Genomic DNA, 18109 nt, shown 5'->3' on the forward strand with positions numbered 1-18109 from the left:
TAATCAGCAAATAAGCACACAATTTGCAGGAATCAATTCAGAGCATATATACTAAAGTGCTTAGAGTAACTTCCCAATCCCAAGTACCTCTTTATTATTATTTAGTATATATATATATATATATATACATCTTCTGCAGTGCTGTACAGAGTGTAGTCTTGTCACTAATTGTCCCTCGCTCGGACCCATAGAGGAGCTCACAATCTAATACCTACCATAGTCATATGTATCGTATGTATGTTTGTATGTATGGATTGTAGTCTAGACTAGGATCAATGTTCTGTGTATTGCATTCTAGGGCCAATTTTTAGGGGGAAGCCAGTTAACTTATCTGTATGTTTGTTGAATGTGGGAAAAAAAAGAGTACCTGGAGGAAACGCACAAAGACATGGGAAGAACATACAAACTCCTTGCAGATAGTGCCCTGGATGGGATTTGAAACAGGAACCAGTGCTGCTGTGTAAGAGGCTCACCACTACACCACTATGCTGCCGCCACCCCAACCCTCCAACTAAAACCTGCAAACTTTTTTTTTGTAAATCATCCCCATCTGCAATATCACCTTATCACCTACAGCTGTCATTTATTCTGATCTATCTCCTGCCATGTCAAAATTGGGCTTCTATGAATGAGCAAGCGATGGCATGTATGCAGTAAGGTGCTCTGACTATTGTTAAAACAAACACAATATGATGGTGCATTTATTTACATGCATTGTTTACAATCCTACACAATAAAACCCATGTGTCTCTCTGCGTCCTGTCCCTGTGTGTGTGTGTGTCCCTGCTTCCAGACTTGACAGTTTGCTGTCTGAGAACCTCATTGCATTGTGGGAAATAACAGCTTTTTCCAACTGCCAAGCAAGCAACATCTCCCTGTGTGCATATACTTCGGACGGTGCTGGGAGACAGGTGAGCAGGAAGCATCAGTATGCGCGTTGCTGGGGTTTAGCGGCTGTGGCCTAGCGCCCGTTTTTTAACGGGCGGGCCTTATTACTAGTAGTATATAAAATAAAATCAACTTTAGGCTTTGATTTTCTGAACACTGTTATCTGAAACGTGGTCAGTAAAATGTTTAAATATGTATAGTTGTAATAATAATAATAATAAAAGTTGCGCTAAGGGACATGAGCACAGCGCTAATCATCAGATGAGATAAATGGTACTGAACATACAGCGTGCTCTATGGAAAATACATCTGCATTAGGGAATAATCACAATCTCCCTCTGCAATCTCAACCTGCATTTCTAGGTCACTTGAGGCATTTAAACTGCACTTATAATTAACAGCTATTTTTAAACAGCAAAAAAATGGAACAGTGGTAAGGTACAAAAGCATTAAAATTGCCCCAGTTTTGCTATTGAATAGGACACATTACCGCAATATGCTTCAAGATCAAAGGGAGCTCAAGAAAAAGAAAAAAAAATGAGACGGTCTGATCAGTGGGGATAAATTGTTCCCATTATGGAGTTGTAAGAATAGGGTTCTTTCAATTGAAACAATTTAATAACCACATTCATTACACTGGTGTCCACTCTCTCTGAGCAGGATTTTTTTTTCTTCTTTTTTGCATAACTGGGGAGCAAGTTCAATTGAGCTTATTCTCAGAAATGAAGATGTGCAGGGCTTTGACATTATGAAATTAAGCACTAGTAGTCAGCAAAGCAGTTGTCTGGAGATTCCCTCTGGATGTGCCTAACTCTGGCTACCACTAATTATGCTGAATGTAAATTTGCTCAGTAATAGACATAACGAGGGGGAAAAAAATACATTATTGTAAGTCATTTCATGGCTCTTAATACTACACTGGTGGAGGGACACTGATATATTCCTCCCAATGAAAGAACCATCATTTTGCGACAGCAGGAAAAGTTACATTTTTTCTGGAATCAGCTAATTAAATGATCGTTTATTATAAGTTCTGTTAAAATGAACCCGAGGTGAAATTAAACTGATGAGCTAAACAATTATATTTATCCTCCTACTCCTAAAAATGACTTTTTAAAAGACCCCAGGGTTTTCTTTTATATTTAAACATTTGCAAAGTAGCTTGAATGTTTTACTGTCTCTAAAAAGAGGCAGCCTATTAAGTGTCCCAGAGTTAGAAAAAGGTCAATAGTTCATGTACTTTATCTCTCCCTTCCTTTAGAAGTTGTATTCTACCAGGAAAACTTGTATGGCTATATTTGCTTATCAGTGATGTTTACTATATTCCTGACAAGCTACCAACAAAACAGAAGCTGCTTCTGCCCACCGTAGGTTGGGAGGTCCCTCAGCGTCCTTCTGGCTCTAACACTGGGACTGAGTGTCGGGCTCCCTCTTCCTGAAAGATGATGTTAATCATCATCACACCGGCGTGACGACGCGTCATCTTTCAGGAAGAGGGAGCCCGACACTCAGTCCTGGTGTCGCCGGGAGCCATTTTTTGTGGAGGGACTGGGAGAGAAGCCAGAAGGACGCAGAGGGGCCTTCCGACCTACAGTTGGCTGTAGAAAGCCCCAGGTAAGTTCAGATTTTGTTTTTATTCACTGCTCAGGGTCCCTTTAAGTATTGGTTTTCAATTTACCGTGTCACACTTTCTATTGGACAACAGTGAATTTTTAGGTCTCTCTTTTGTCTACTGAATACAGGTGTCAGTACAGAAGTCATTGCTTGTTTTTAGGGATCTCATTGTGCTGCTAACCCCATATCTGCCATTCTTAATAATGGCCAGGACTCTAGTATTGTCTAGTATATCGTATGATGCCCATACATGGTGTACATCTTTTCATTTTTTTTTGCCATTAGATAATTTAGTTCCTTTATTCCGTTAGATCGAATATAAAGATTTTTTCCAACATGTCTGATCAGAAATGTATTTTAAAAAAAAAAGGATAATCGTTTGTTTTTCTTGATTTAAAAAAAGGTTCTTTTCGATTCAATCGTCTTGGTCGAATAAACGGGAAAATAGAATGTTTTTATTGAACCGTGTATGGGCACCTTATGTATCACTGTATCTCTAGGTGTGCTCTATGTTACATTTAATCGTACAGAAAAAAAGAAGATGGAGGCAAATTTTCATTATTTTTTAACCCTAAAAGTGACCCAAGCTTTAACGGTAACTATAAAGCCTGGAACAGACAGAAATGTAAGTACTGTGGGTTATGTTGTTTAGTTGTTAGTTATTTTTGTCATTTCTATGTAACCTTCAATGCACTATGTTTTACTTTTTCTTAACCACTTGAGGACCCACCCTTTACCCCCCCTTAAGGACCAGCGCTGTTTTAGCTGATCTGTGCTGGGTGGGCTCTGCAGCCCCCAGCACAGATCAGGGTGCAGGCAGAGCGACCAGATCGCCCCCCTTTTTTCCCCACTAGGGTGATGATGTGCTGGGGGGGTCTGATCGCTCCTGCCTGCCGGGTGTTGCGGGGGGGGCACCTCAAAGTCCCCCTCCGCGGCGAAATCCCCCCTCTCCCTCTCCTACCTGGCCCCCCCTGGTGAACCGGGCTGCACAGGACGCTATCCGTCCTGTGCAGCCAGTGACAGGCTGTCCCCTGTCACATGGCGGCGATCCCCGGCCGCTGATTGGCCGGGGATCGCCGATCTGCCTTACGGGCTGCTGCGCAGCAGCGCCGTACAATGTAAACAAAGCGGATTATTTCCGCTTGTGTTTACATTTAGCCTGCGAGCCGCCATCGGCGGCCCGCAGGCTATTCACGGAGCCCCCCGCCGTGAATTGACAGGAAGCAGCCGCTCGCGCGAGCGGCTGCTTCCTGATTAATCAGCCTGCAGCTGGCGACGCAATACTGCGTCGCTGGTCCTGCAGCTGCCACTTTGCCGACGCACGGTATAAGCGTGCGGTCGGCAAGTGGTTAATAAAGTGTGTTTTTTGCAGAGAGCAAACAGTTAAACAAAAGCTCTTTTGCATAGTACAGTATAATCTAGTTATAATAAACTCCAAAGGACCGGAAAAGTGGTTAACTATATCCGAAACTTACTATTGTATATCAGAAATTGTCCTATAAATGGCCCAGTATGCCCTGGTACATTCTCTGCTGCAAAGGAGCAACTCTGTCCTCCCATTGGAGGTAAAGTACTAGCACTTGCACATTTGGTGGACTACAAAGTTAAGTACACCTTAGAGCTGCACAGCCACACTGGACAAATTGCTGGTACAGTATCCAGGAATCCTTTAACCACTTCACAACTGAGGGGTTTTACCCCTTGAGCACCAGAGCAATTTTCACCTTTCAGCGCTCCTTCCATTAATTTGTCTATAACTTTATCATTACTTATCGCAATGAAATTAACTATACCTTGTTTTTTTCGCCACCAATTAGGCTTTCTTTAAGTGGGACATTATGGCAAGAATTATTTTACTCTAAATGTGTTTTCATGGGAAAATAGGAAAAAATGTGGGGGGAAAATTATTATTTTTCAGTTTTCGGCCATTATAGTTTTTAAATAATGCATGCTACTGTAATTAAAACCCATGAAATTTATTTGCCCATTTGTCCCGGTTATAAAACAATTCAAATGATGTCCCTATCACAATGTTTGGCGCCAATATTTTATTTGGAAATAAAGGTGCATGTTTTCAGTTTTGCGTCCATCCCTAATTACAAGCCCATAGAATATAAAGTAACAGTGTTATACCCTCTTGACATAAATATTTAAAAAGTTCAGTCCCTAAGGTAACTATTTATGTATTTTCTTTATTGCAATTTTTTTTTTTAATTACAAAAAAAAATTGGGGAGTGTGGGAGGTATTTAATTAATTTTTAGTGTAAAACTAAGGTATTTGTATATGAAAAATGCTTTAACCACTTCCCGACCGCCTAACGCACAGCGGCGGCCGGGAAGTGGAGCCCTGAAGGACCGGCTCACCCACAGAGGCGGCGGTCCTTCTAAGGGCATGGGCGGAGCGATCGCGTCATCCGTGACGCGATCCTCCGCCGGCGCCTGTCGCCGCTCGCCCGCCGCAACATCCCGCCGGCTATACGGAAGCGCCGGCGGCATGTTAACCCCGCGATCGCCGCATACAAAGTGTATAATACACTTTGTAATGTTTACAAAGTGTATTATACAGGCTGCCTCCTGCCCTGTTGGTCCCAGTGTCCGAGGGACCACCAGGGCAGGCTGCAGCCACCCTAGTCTGCACCCAAGCACACTGATTTCTCCCCCCCCCTGCCCCAGATCGCCCACAGCACCCATCAGACCCCCCCCCTGCCCACCCCCCAGACCCCTGTTTGCACCCAATCACCCCCCTAATCACCCATCAATCACTCCCTGTCACTATCTGTCAACGCTATTTTTTTTATCCCCCCCCTGCTCCCGGCCCCCTCCTGATCACCCCCCACCCCTCAGATTCTCCCCAGACCACCCCCCCCTGTTTACTGTATGCATCTATCCCCCTGATCACCTGTCAATCACCTGTCAATCACCTGTCAATCACCTGTCAATCACCCGTCAATCACCCGTCAATCACCCCCTGTCACTGCCACCCATCAATCAGCCCCTAACCTGCCCCTTGCGGGCAATCTGATCACCCCCCCACACCAATAGATCGCCCACAGATCCGACATCAGATCACCTCCCAAATCCATTGTTTACATCTATTCTCTCCTCTAAACACCCACTAATTACCCATCAATCACCCATCAATCACCCCCTATCACCACCTGTCACTTTTACCTATCAGATCAGACCCTAATCTGCCCCTTGCGGGCACCCAATCACCCGCCCACACGCTCAGATTGCCCTCTGACCCCCCCTTATCAATTCACCAGTGCATTAATTACATCTGTTCTTCCTTGTAATAACCCACTGATCACCTGTCAATCACCTGCCAATCACCTATCACCCATCAATCACCCCCTGTCACTGCCACCCATCAATCAGCCCCTAACCTGCCCCTTGCGGGCAATCTGATCACCCACCCACACCATTAGATCGCCCGCAAACCCGCCGTCAGATTACCTCCCAAATGTATCGTTTACATCTGTTATCTTCTCTAAACACCCACTAAAATTACCCATCAATCACCCATCAATCACCCCCTATCACCACCTGTCACTGTTACCTATCAGATCAGACCCTAATCTGCCCCTTGCGGGCACCCAATCACCCGCCCACACGCTCAGATTGCCCTCAGACCCCCCCCCCCCCTTATCAATTCGCCAGTGCATTAATTACATCTGTCCTTCCCTGTAATAACCCACTGATCACCTGTCAATCACCTGCCAATCACCTATCACCCATCAATCACCCCCTGTCACTGCCACCCAACAATCAGCCCCTAACCTGCCCCTTGCGGGCAATCTGATCATCCACCCACACCAATAGATCGCCCGCAGATCCGACATCAGATCACCACCCAAGCGCAGCGTTTACATCTATTCTCTCCTCTAAACACCCACTAATTACCCATCAATCACCCCCTATCACCACCTGTCACTGTTACCCATCAGATCAGACCCTAATCTGCCCCTTGCGGGCACCCAATCACCCGCCTACACGCTCAGATTGCCCTCAGACCCCCCCTTATCAATTCGCCAGTGCAATATTTACATCTGTCCTTCCCTGTAATAACCCACTGATCACCTGTCAATCACCTGCCAATCACCTATCACCCATCAATCACCCCCTGTCACTGCCACCCATCAATCACCCCCTGTCACTGCCACCCATCAATCACCCGCTGTCACTGCCACCCATCAATCAGCCCCTAACCTGCCCCTTGCGGGCAAACTGATCACCCACCCACACCAATAGATCGCCCGCAGATCCGACATCAGATCACCACCCAAGCGCAGTGTTTCCATCTATTCTCTACCCTAAACACCCACTAATTACCCATCAATCACCCCCTGTCACTGCTACCTATCAGATTAGACCCCTATCTGCCCCTAGGGCACTCAATCACCCGCCCACACCCTCAGAATGCCCTCAGACCCCAGCCCTGATCACCTCGCCAGTGCATTGCTTGCATCTATTCCCCCCTCTAATCACACCTTGAGACACCCATCAATCACCTCCTGTCACCCCCTAGCACACCTACCCATCAGATCAGGCCCCAATTTGCCCCGTGTGGGCTCCTGATCACTCGGCCAAACCCTCAGATCCCCCTCAGACACCCTTCCGATCACCTCCCCAGTGCATTGATTGCATCTATTTTCCCCTCTAACCACCCCCTGAGACACCCATCAATCACCTCCTGTCACCCCCCTAGCACTCCTATCCATCAGATCAGGCCCAATACAACCTGTCATCTAAAAGGCCACCCTGCTTATGACCGGTTCTACAAAATTCGCCCCCTCATAGACCACCTGTCATGAAAATTTGCAGATGCTTATACCCCTGAACAGTCATTTTGAGACATTTGGTTTCCAGACTACTCACGGTTTTGGGCCTGTAAAATGCCAGGGCGGTATAGGAACCCCACAAGTGACCCCATTTTAGAAAAAAAAGACACCCCAAGGTATTCTGTTAGGTGTATGACGAGTTCATAGAAGATTTTATTTTTTGTCAAAAGTTAGCGGAAATTAATTTTTATTGGTTTTTTTTCACAAAGTGTCATTTTTCACTAACTTGTGACAAAAAATAAAATCTTCTATGAACTCGCCATACACCTAACGGAATACCTTGGGGTGTCTTCTTTCTAAAATGGGGTCACTTGTGGGGTTCCTATACTGCCCTGGCATTTTAGGGGCCCTAAACTGCGAGGAGTAGTCTAGAAAACAAATGCTTCAAAATGATCTGTGAATAGGACGTTGGGCCCCTTAGCGCACCTAGGCTGCAAAAAAGTGTCACACATGTGGTACCGCCGTACTCAGGAAAAGTAGTATAATGTGTTTTGGGGTGTATTTTTACACATACCCATGCTGGGTGGGAGAAATTTCTATGTAAATGGACAATTGTGTGTAAAAAAATCAAACAATTGTCATTTACAGAGATATTTCTCCCACTTAGCATGGGTATGTGTAAAAATACACCCCAAAACGCATTAAACTACTTCTCCTGAGTACGGCGGTACCACATGTGTGGCACTTTTTTACACCCTAAGTACGCTAAGGGGCCCAAAGTCCAATGAGTACCTTTAGGATTTCACAGGTCATTTTGCGACATTTGGTTTCAAGACTACTCCTCACGGTTTAGGGCCCCTAAAATGCCAGGGCAGTATAGGAACCCCACAAATGACCCCATTCTAGAAAGAAGACACCCAAAGGTATTCCGTACGGAGTATGGTGAGTTCATAGAAGATTTTATTTTTTGTCACAAGTTAGCGGAAAATGACACTTTGTGAAAAAAAACTATTAAAATCAATTTCCGCTAACTTGTGACAAAAAAATAAAAACTTCTATGAACTCACCATACTCCTAACGGAATACCTCGGGGTGTCTTCTTTCTAAAATGGGGTCATTAGTGGGGTTCCTATACTGCCCTGGCATTTTAGGGGCCCTAAACCGCGAGGAGTAGTCTTGAAACAAAAATGACCGGTGAAATCCTAAAGGTACTCATTGGACTTTGGGCCCCTTAGTGCAGTTAGGGTGCAAAAAAGTGCCACACATGTGGTATCGCCGTACTCGGGAGAAGTAGTATAATGTGTTTTGGGGTGTATTTTTACACATACCCATGCTGGGTGGGAGAAATACCTCTGTAAATGACAATCTTTTGATTTTTTTACACACAATTGTCCATTTACAGAGGTATTTCTCCCACCCAGCATGGGTATGTGTAAAAATACACCCCAAAACACATTGTACTACTTCTCCCGAGTATGGCGATACCACATGTGTGGCACTTTTTTGCACCCTAACTGCGCTAAAGGGCCCAAAGTCCAATGAGTACCTTTAGGATTTCACAGGTCATTTTGAGAAATTTCGTTTCAAGACTACTCCTCACGGTTTAGGGCCCCTAAAATGCCAGGGCAGTATAGGAACCCCACAAATGACCCCATTTTAGAAAGAAGACACCCCAAGGTATTCCGTTAGTAGTATGGCGAGTTCATAGAAGATTTTATTTTTTGTCACAAGTTAGCGGAAATTGATTTTAATTGTGTTTTTTCACAAAGTACAATTGAAGGTAAAGAGGCGCCCTGGTTGAAATAAAAGCATCTAAAAACAGCTTAAAATCGAGGAAATAATATGAGGTGGCTTACCTCAATAACGAAATCCTTGTATATGACAAAAGATTTTTATTTAGCACAGGCAACGCGTTTCGCGGGTCCAAGCCCGCTTCATCAGGCCAATAAAAGTGCCTACAATAGTGAAAGAGCTCCTCAGTATAACTATATCGACAGCGTTATAGGTTAATACAATGAATACTTATGCATTATACATTTATATCCCAATAGTATACATACCACTGGGTTAAATGAAAACGATCGAATGATTCGATAGATCCATCAATCAGAAAAACGATTTTTCAAAAAAGTAAATTTAACCTAATTTAAGGATCTAGACTGCCGATCTAAAATGGGAGATGGTAAATATGCAAATGCAGTGTTCAGCTGCATTTGAAGGTATTTATATAATGTTCAAAAATCAACAGTCCATGGGCCTGATTCACAAAGCCGCGCAAACCGTCCAGCACGGGTGCGCCAAACAGCCAGCACGCAAAGTGCCGCCCGCGGCCTCCCGCGCGCGCAAAACGCCGCGAACGGCACCCCACGCGCCAACCACCCAGCACACCCGCGCCAAACAGCCCGCACGCCCCCGCGAACCAAGCCCACATGCCCAAAATTTCCATATGCTGGAGGAGGTTTTTATAACAAAAATTAATAAAACTAAAGTTATAAAATATATATATATATACAGATATACATACACATACATACATATATATATATACACACATATACATATACATGCAGCCACAAATTAAATTAATAATAAAATAATAATAATAGTACTAATAATGCACAAATTACATATGCAAGAATCCAGCATTCATAGTACAGTATAGGAGATATTTATCTTGCCCGTGAATATATAGCTTATAAGATAGACTAAAGTGCATATATCAATCTAAAAAAAGGGGGAACAATTATCACAAGACTTGGCCAGGTATAAATAGACATGTGTCTGACACTAACTGACACTTTAAGAATACCTGGTCATTGATATCATAAAAACAGCAAAAAACTGTGCATAGTTTAAACAGCAGGGGGAGCGCTTCATATAACTGTAATAATGGGAGTAAGCTTGACTTACCAAATGAACAAGTCGATATGGCAAAGGGAGCCTCTAATGGAGACTCTGAAGAGCTGCAATATATATTAGCTTTGCTAATCTCTGCAGCTGCAGTAATGAGAGCTCAACGAGGGGTGGATCAGATGTTCAGAGGGTGGGATGACATCACATAAGATGATGACTTCCGCAGGAAGTTGTGGCGCCGCCATCTTGGTTTAGGGCATTGATATATATATTGTGGGAAACTCGCCAGTGCTCATGTATGTTAGACATAACAGCAGCTGGAAGAACCCTGTTGCTGTTCTGTCACTAGATGGCAGCAAAGTGCACAATGTTTCTATTAGTAGGGTAATACAGCGTTTTCTTAGATTAGGCAAATAGAAATAAATACATTTTCTCATGACTTAATTTTGTGCTAATGTGCATATAGATATTCAGTGTGTGATCCTGCTTAACCCTTTGGGGATCTATTTTTCAGAGATAAAGAAATAAAAGGTTTTACATATAGCCTGATTTTTTTTTTTTTTTTTTTTTTTTTTTTTTTTTTTTGGGGGGGGGGTAAGGGGAGGGAGGAATGAGGGGGGGGGGTCTGGGTAACAGGGCAGAAAATAGAGAGGAGGAAGGGAAAAAAGATAAAGTGAAGAAAATTGTATGTGAAGGGAAGACAGTGGAATTATGGGGGTAAGTGATAAAACTCTGTGGGCTGTGAAGGTAATATGGTTATTAGTAATTATGCTCCAGACACTCGTTTAGGCCCTCTGGTTTGAGTGTTCTGAGTTTAAAAATCCAGAACATCTCCCTTGCCCGTAAACGGGACATACGGTCTGTTTGGGAAGAGATGTCTGTGATATGCTCAATTGGTGTAAAAGCAAACAGTTTGGGGTCGGAATTATGAAACTCAGCGAAATGTCTAGACAGACTGTGTTTGGCAAATGATTTTTGGATATTTCTTCTATGTTGTCCTAGTCTTGCTCTGATTTGCTGACTAGTGCGCCCTACATATTGTTTATTGCAGGGGCATGTGATGAGATAAATGATGTGTGTGGTGCTGCAACTGAAGGAATGGGTGAGGTTGAATGTCTCATTGGTAACGGTGCATGTGTTTGGATATTTCTTCTATGTTGTCCTAGTCTTGCTCTGATTTGCTGACTAGTGCGCCCTACATATTGTTTATTGCAGGGGCATGTGATGAGATAAATGATGTGTGTGGTGCTGCAACTGAACCTCACCCATTCCTTCAGTTGCAGCACCACACACATCATTTATCTCATCACATGCCCCTGCAATAAACAATATGTAGGGCGCACTAGTCAGCAAATCAGAGCAAGACTAGGACAACATAGAAGAAATATCCAAAAATCATTTGCCAAACACAGTCTGTCTAGACATTTCGCTGAGTTTCATAATTCCGACCCCAAACTGTTTGCTTTTACACCAATTGAGCATATCACAGACATCTCTTCCCAAACAGACCGTATGTCCCGTTTACGGGCAAGGGAGATGTTCTGGATTTTTAAACTCAGAACACTCAAACCAGAGGGCCTAAACGAGTGTCTGGAGCATAATTACTAATAACCATATTACCTTCACAGCCCACAGAGTTTTATCACTTACCCCCATAATTCCACTGTCTTCCCTTCACATACAATTTTCTTCACTTTATCTTTTTTCCCTTCCTCCTCTCTATTTTCTGCCCTGTTACCCAGACCCCCCCCCCCTCATTCCTCCCTCCCCTTACCCCCCCCCCCAAAAAAAAAAAAAAAAAAAAAAAAAATCAGGCTATATGTAAAACCTTTTATTTCTTTATCTCTGAAAAATAGATCCCCAAAGGGTTAAGCAGGATCACACACTGAATATCTATATGCACATTAGCACAAAATTAAGTCATGAGAAAATGTATTTATTTCTATTTGCCTAATCTAAGAAAACGCTGTATTACCCTACTAATAGAAACATTGTGCACTTTGCTGCCATCTAGTGACAGAACAGCAACAGGGTTCTTCCAGCTGCTGTTATGTCTAACATACATGAGCACTGGCGAGTTTCCCACAATATATATATCAATGCCCTAAACCAAGATGGCGGCGCCACAACTTCCTGCGGAAGTCATCATCTTATGTGATGTCATCCCACCCTCTGAACATCTGATCCACCCCTCGTTGAGCTCTCATTACTGCAGCTGCAGAGATTAGCAAAGCTAATATATATTGCAGCTCTTCAGAGTCTCCATTAGAGGCTCCCTTTGCCATATCGACTTGTTCATTTGGTAAGTCAAGCTTACTCCCATTATTACAGTTATATGAAGCGCTCCCCCTGCTGTTTAAACTATGCACAGTTTTTTGCTGTTTTTATGATATCAATGACCAGGTATTCTTAAAGTGTCAGTTAGTGTCAGACACATGTCTATTTATACCTGGCCAAGTCTTGTGATAATTGTTCCCCCTTTTTTTAGATTGATATATGCACTTTAGTCTATCTTATAAGCTATATATTCACGGGCAAGATAAATATCTCCTATACTGTACTATGAATGCTGGATTCTTGCATATGTAATTTGTGCATTATTAGTACTATTATTATTATTTTATTATTAATTTAATTTGTGGCTGCATGTATATGTATATGTGTGTATATATATATATGTATGTATGTGTATGTATATCTGTATATATATATATATTTTATAACTTTAGTTTTATTAATTTTTGTTATAAAAACCTCCTCCAGCATATGGAAATTTTGGGCATGTGGGCTTGGTTCGCGGAGGCGTGCGGGCTGTTTGGCGCGGGTGTGCTGGGTGGTTGGCGCGTGGGGTGCCGTTCGCGGCGTTTTGCGCGCGCGGGAGGCCGCGGGCGGCACTTTGCGTGCTGGCTGTTTGGCGCACCCGTGCTGGACGGTTTGCGCGGCTTTGTGAATCAGGCCCATGGACTGTTGATTTTTGAACATTATATAAATACCTTCAAATGCAGCTGAACACTGCATTTGCATATTTACCATCTCCCATTTTAGATCGGCAGTCTAGATCCTTAAATTAGGTTAAATTTACTTTTTTGAAAAATCGTTTTTCTGATTGATGGATCTATCGAATCATTCGATCGTTTTCATTTAACCCAGTGGTATGTATACTATTGGGATATAAATGTATAATGCATAAGTATTCATTGTATTAACCTATAACGCTGTCGATATAGTTATACTGAGGAGCTCTTTCACTATTGTAGGCACTTTTATTGGCCTGATGAAGCGGGCTTGGACCCGCGAAACGCGTTGCCTGTGCTAAATAAAAATCTTTTGTCATATACAAGGATTTCGTTATTGAGGTAAGCCACCTCATATTATTTCCTCGATTTTAAGCTGTTTTTAGATGCTTTTATTTCAACCAGGGCGCCTCTTTACCTTCAATTGTGCATAGCTATACCCCCAAACAATCTGTGTTTGAGGGGTGGTGACAGACCACCTGTGGGTGCCCCACAGTGGACACCTGTCCCTACTTTTTCAAGGAGAGCGACCACATCCAGGTCCCGGCTGGGACTACCCCGAGTGGAGTCGGGTTTATGGTCTCCACCTGCTTCCTACGGTTGGTTGCCCTTGCAACCTCCTTTTGTGAGTAGTAATTTATTGAAATTTCTTTTTTCAATTGCATACTAATATACTACACTATTGGGCTCCCGTATTTGTCTCCTATATTTTTTTCCCTGCAAGGTGCTGAGACACCCCCACTACACTTTTTCACAAAGTGTCATTTTCCGCTAACTTTTGACAAAAAATAAAATCTTCTATGAACTCACCATACTCCTAACGGAATACCTTGGGGTGTCTTCTTTCTAAAATGGGGTCATTTGTGGGGTTCCTATACTGCCCTGGCATTTTAGGGGCCCTAAACCGTGAGGAGTAGTCTTGAAACGAAATTTCTCAAAATGACCTGTGAAATCCTAAAGGTACTCATTGGACTTTGGGCCCTTTAGCGCAGTTAGGGTGCAAAAAAGTGCCACACATGTGGTATCGCCGTACTCAGGAGAAGTAGTATAATGTGTTTTGTGGTGTATTTTTACACATACCCATGCTGAGTGGGAGAAAGATCTCTGTAAATGGACAATTGTGTGTAAAAAAAATTAACAAATTGTCATTTACAGAGATATTTCTCCCACCCAGCATGGGTATGTGTAAAAATACACCCCAAAACACATTATACTACTTCTCCTGAGTACGGCAATACCACATGTGTGGCACTTTTTTGCAGCCTAACTGCGCTAAGGGGTCCAAAGTCCAATGAGCACCTTTAGGCTTTACAGGGGTGCTTACAATTTAGCACCCCCCAAAATGTCAGGACAGTAAACACACCCCACAAATGACCCCATTTTGGAAAGTAGACCCTTCAAGGTATTCAGAGAGGGGCATGGTGAGTCCGTGGCAGATTTCATTTTTTTTGTCGCAAGTTAGAAGAAATGGAAACTTTTTTTTTTTTTTTTCTCACAAAGGACTCGATTCACAAAGCGGTGCTAACCCAGTTAGAGACTTTAGGCATGATAACCATTGCACCACGCTGGTGAAAAGCCAGTTTAGGTGTGATAAGTTTAGGCATGCTAAGTTTAGGTGTGATAAGTTTAGGCATGATAAGTTTAGATAAGTTTAGATCGCTTGCAAAGTCCCACACGCAAAGCAGCACCATTAAACTTTATACGAAGTGCACCAGACTTTGCTAGCGTAAAACTTTTGATCAGCTGTGCACTGCGGTGCTAACACAGTTGGCACTTAAACTTATCATGCCTAAACTTATCACACCTAAACTTATCATGCCTAAACTTATCACACCTAAACTTATCACACCTAAACTTATCATGCCTAAACTGAGTTTAGGCATGATAAAGGGCTTTTCACCAGCGTGCTAACTGTTAGCACCGCATTGTGAATCAGGCCCAAAGTGTCATTTTCCGCTTAATGTGACAAAAAATAATATCTTCTATGAACTCACTATGCCTCTCAGTGAATACTTTGGGATGTCTTCTTTCCAAAATGGGGTCATTTGGGGGGTATTTATACTATCCTGGAATTCTAGCCCCTCATGAAACATGACAGGGGGTCAGAAAAGTCAGAGATGCTTGAAAATGGGAAAATTCACTTTTTGCACCATAGTTTGTAAACGCTATAACTTTTACCCAAACCAATAAATATACACTGAATGGGTTTTTTTTAATCAAAAACATGTTTGTCCACATTTTTCGCACTGCATGTATACAGAAATTTTACTTTATTTGAAAAATGTCAGCACAGAAAGTTAAAAAAATCATTTTTTTGCCAAAATTCATGTCTTTTTTGATGAATATAATAAAAAGTAAAAATCGCAGGAGCAATCAAATAGCACCAAAAGAAAGCTTTATTAGTGACAAGAAAAGGAGCCAAAACTCATTTAGGTGGTAGGTTGTATGAGCGAGCAATAAACCGTGAAAGCTGCAGTGGTCTGAATGGAAAAAAAGTGGCCGGTCCTTAAGGGGTAGAAAGCCCTAGGTCCTCAAGTGGTTAAGGTGTAGTTTTACTATTTGGCCACAAGATGGCCACAGTAACTTTTTGTAAATGCGTCCTGCAAGCGTACAGGAAGTTCAGGGAGGCTGTGAAATGTTTTTTTCACAATGATCGCGCTGCTTCTCATAGAAGCAGCTGATCATTGCGGGGGCTTAGATCAACGAACGGGAACGTTTTTTCCTGTTCATTGATCTCCGGGCGAGCGGGCGGCGGCGTGCATAAGAGCGGGAGCGCGTGAACGAGCGAGCGGTAGCACGGGCAGCGGCGGGAGGTGCGGATATCTCCGTCCCTGGGGGTGAAAGGATGGAAAAAGGGACGGAGATATCCACACCATTGGGGGTAAAGTGGTTAAAATTGCAGCTGTCACAGAATAGTTTTGCAGTGAAATGGCCCGCTCTTATCGGTACTACAAAGGAAAGTAGGCTGTGCTACATTGCTAACAAGGAAAGATGGGAGGACTGTGACAAAACTTTTATCAGCGATTGCAATCTGGAAGTGGTAACGCTGCATCCTCTTTTGTTTACATGCACATTATTCCTCATATTCCTTTTTTACCCTTTCCACCATGTTTACATTTCAGTGCTCCTCTCATTCATTTGTCCATAACTTGATTACTACTTATCATTCCTAAATGATCTATATCTTGCTTTTTTTCACCACAAATTAGGCTTTTTGTGGGTGATACTTGATTTCATTAGTTTCTTTATTTTCTTCTCGAATACCAATGCTACTATAGTTAAAACCCACACATTGTATTTGCACATTTTTCCTGCCTATTACAATATTTAAATTATGTTCCTAGTACAATGTATGGCAACAATATTTTATTTGGATATAAAGGTATATTTTTCTTTTTTCACTGTACCCTATCAATAATCACAAGCCCTTATTTGCAAAAACAACAATAATATACATTCATGACATATGTAAAAAAAAAAATAGCTGATTCCTTAAGGTAAATATTTATGTATTTTTATTTAAATACTGTAAATTTGGCTTTTTGGGGGTTTTTTATTACAAAGGCAAAACATGTTGGATTTTGGTAGGGGTGACAGTTATGTGTAATTTGTGTATTTGTAGGGGGCAATTTATTAGGCTCAGGCGGATTGTATACTGGTTACACTGACATTGCACAAGAGCTGGGTTTTACCTGCCCCTAATTACTACAGTGTTAGACTCTTCTGCATGCTACTCTGTGACTAAATAAGGGACATGGAATGGAGGACTCTGTTCGGACTGGGTGGTATACCTAACCAGTAACTGTAAATTAAGTTTAACCTTAGGTGTGTATACATATTCTCCCCTCCCCCATGTCTGAATGTCTTGCGATATTTTAAAGAGACTCTGTAACAACATTTTCAGCCTTATTTCTTATATCCTATAAGTTCCTATACTTGTTCTAATGTGATCTGGATTACTGCAGCCTTTTCTAGTTGGTCTCTCTAATATATCTAATCTTCTTTTCTTTGTCATCCCAGAGAGGAATGCACTGCCTCCGCTGTTATGGGGAGAAGTTATGCACGCCCCCTCCACGCCCCCTGCAGGCTTTGTGTGTGTGCTTTGTTTATCCCTCACGGACAGGTCTCTGTTCTCAATTTCAGCCTGTCTGAGGGGGGAGGGAGCTGCCCATGCTGAGAAACTGTGAGAATCCCTGACTGGAGTGCAGAAAATTCACTATGTAATAAAATAAATTTTGTAGTGTACTGTAACATGATATATATATATACACATACATCACTTCCTGGTTAGCGGCCAGGATCACGGCAAAGAGGGATCCAGGAGATCACAGTGACTCAATTGGTATGCTTTTTATTGTACAAATCGGACAGTACAGATTCTTTAAAATTCTTGGTTAAAGGTTATATTTTAGGGCGCTGGATTGGTTTTCAAGTGCTTTTCATGTGTACTATAATAGAGCCCTTATCGTGTTTTTATAATTGATTAAGTTTAATCCAGCTCGTGTGCATGACTTAAGGTTCTAGTGTAGGATTCTCAGATATGATGTTAAATACACAGGTCATTCAATGACTGCATGCTGTAAGGCCCAACAGTAACAAAGCAGTCAAATACCATGAATCTCCTAAATACACTTTGCACAGAATTTGGCATAAGCAGCAGTTTGGGCCATCTCGCCAAAAATCTAGTATGTGTTCAGGTGTGCCATGGGGGAGCTCATAGAGACGGCACACCACCAGATCATTAAATAACACCAATGAGCGAGCGCATTGTTCCCACCTTAAGTGGACCTGAACTCTTGCACAGGACTGACGGAAAACATGTAGAAATGCACCTTGTATGTATTTAGAGAGTTTAGCCTGTCTTATTTCCCCTCATCTGTGACTAATCACAAGTTGTAATTTGATCCCTCAGCTATGTCAGCTGCCTGCCACGGCAGAGATCTAATTTGAAAATACAGG

At 42.6% G+C, this 18109-nt stretch overlaps 1 long non-coding RNA gene across 1 annotated transcript; it reads left to right on the top strand.

Moving 5' to 3' along the window:
- Positions 1-858: 858 nt before the first annotated feature.
- Positions 859-17379, top strand: LOC137557583 (uncharacterized). The gene is made up of 3 exons (XR_011029595.1): positions 859-911; positions 3003-3127; positions 17171-17379. It is a non-coding gene; the product is annotated as an uncharacterized lncRNA (long non-coding RNA).
- Positions 17380-18109: the final 730 nt, after the last annotated feature.

The sequence above is a fragment of the Hyperolius riggenbachi genome, chromosome 1 (assembly GCF_040937935.1).
Source record: "Hyperolius riggenbachi isolate aHypRig1 chromosome 1, aHypRig1.pri, whole genome shotgun sequence".
NCBI lineage: Eukaryota > Metazoa > Chordata > Amphibia > Anura > Hyperoliidae > Hyperolius > Hyperolius riggenbachi.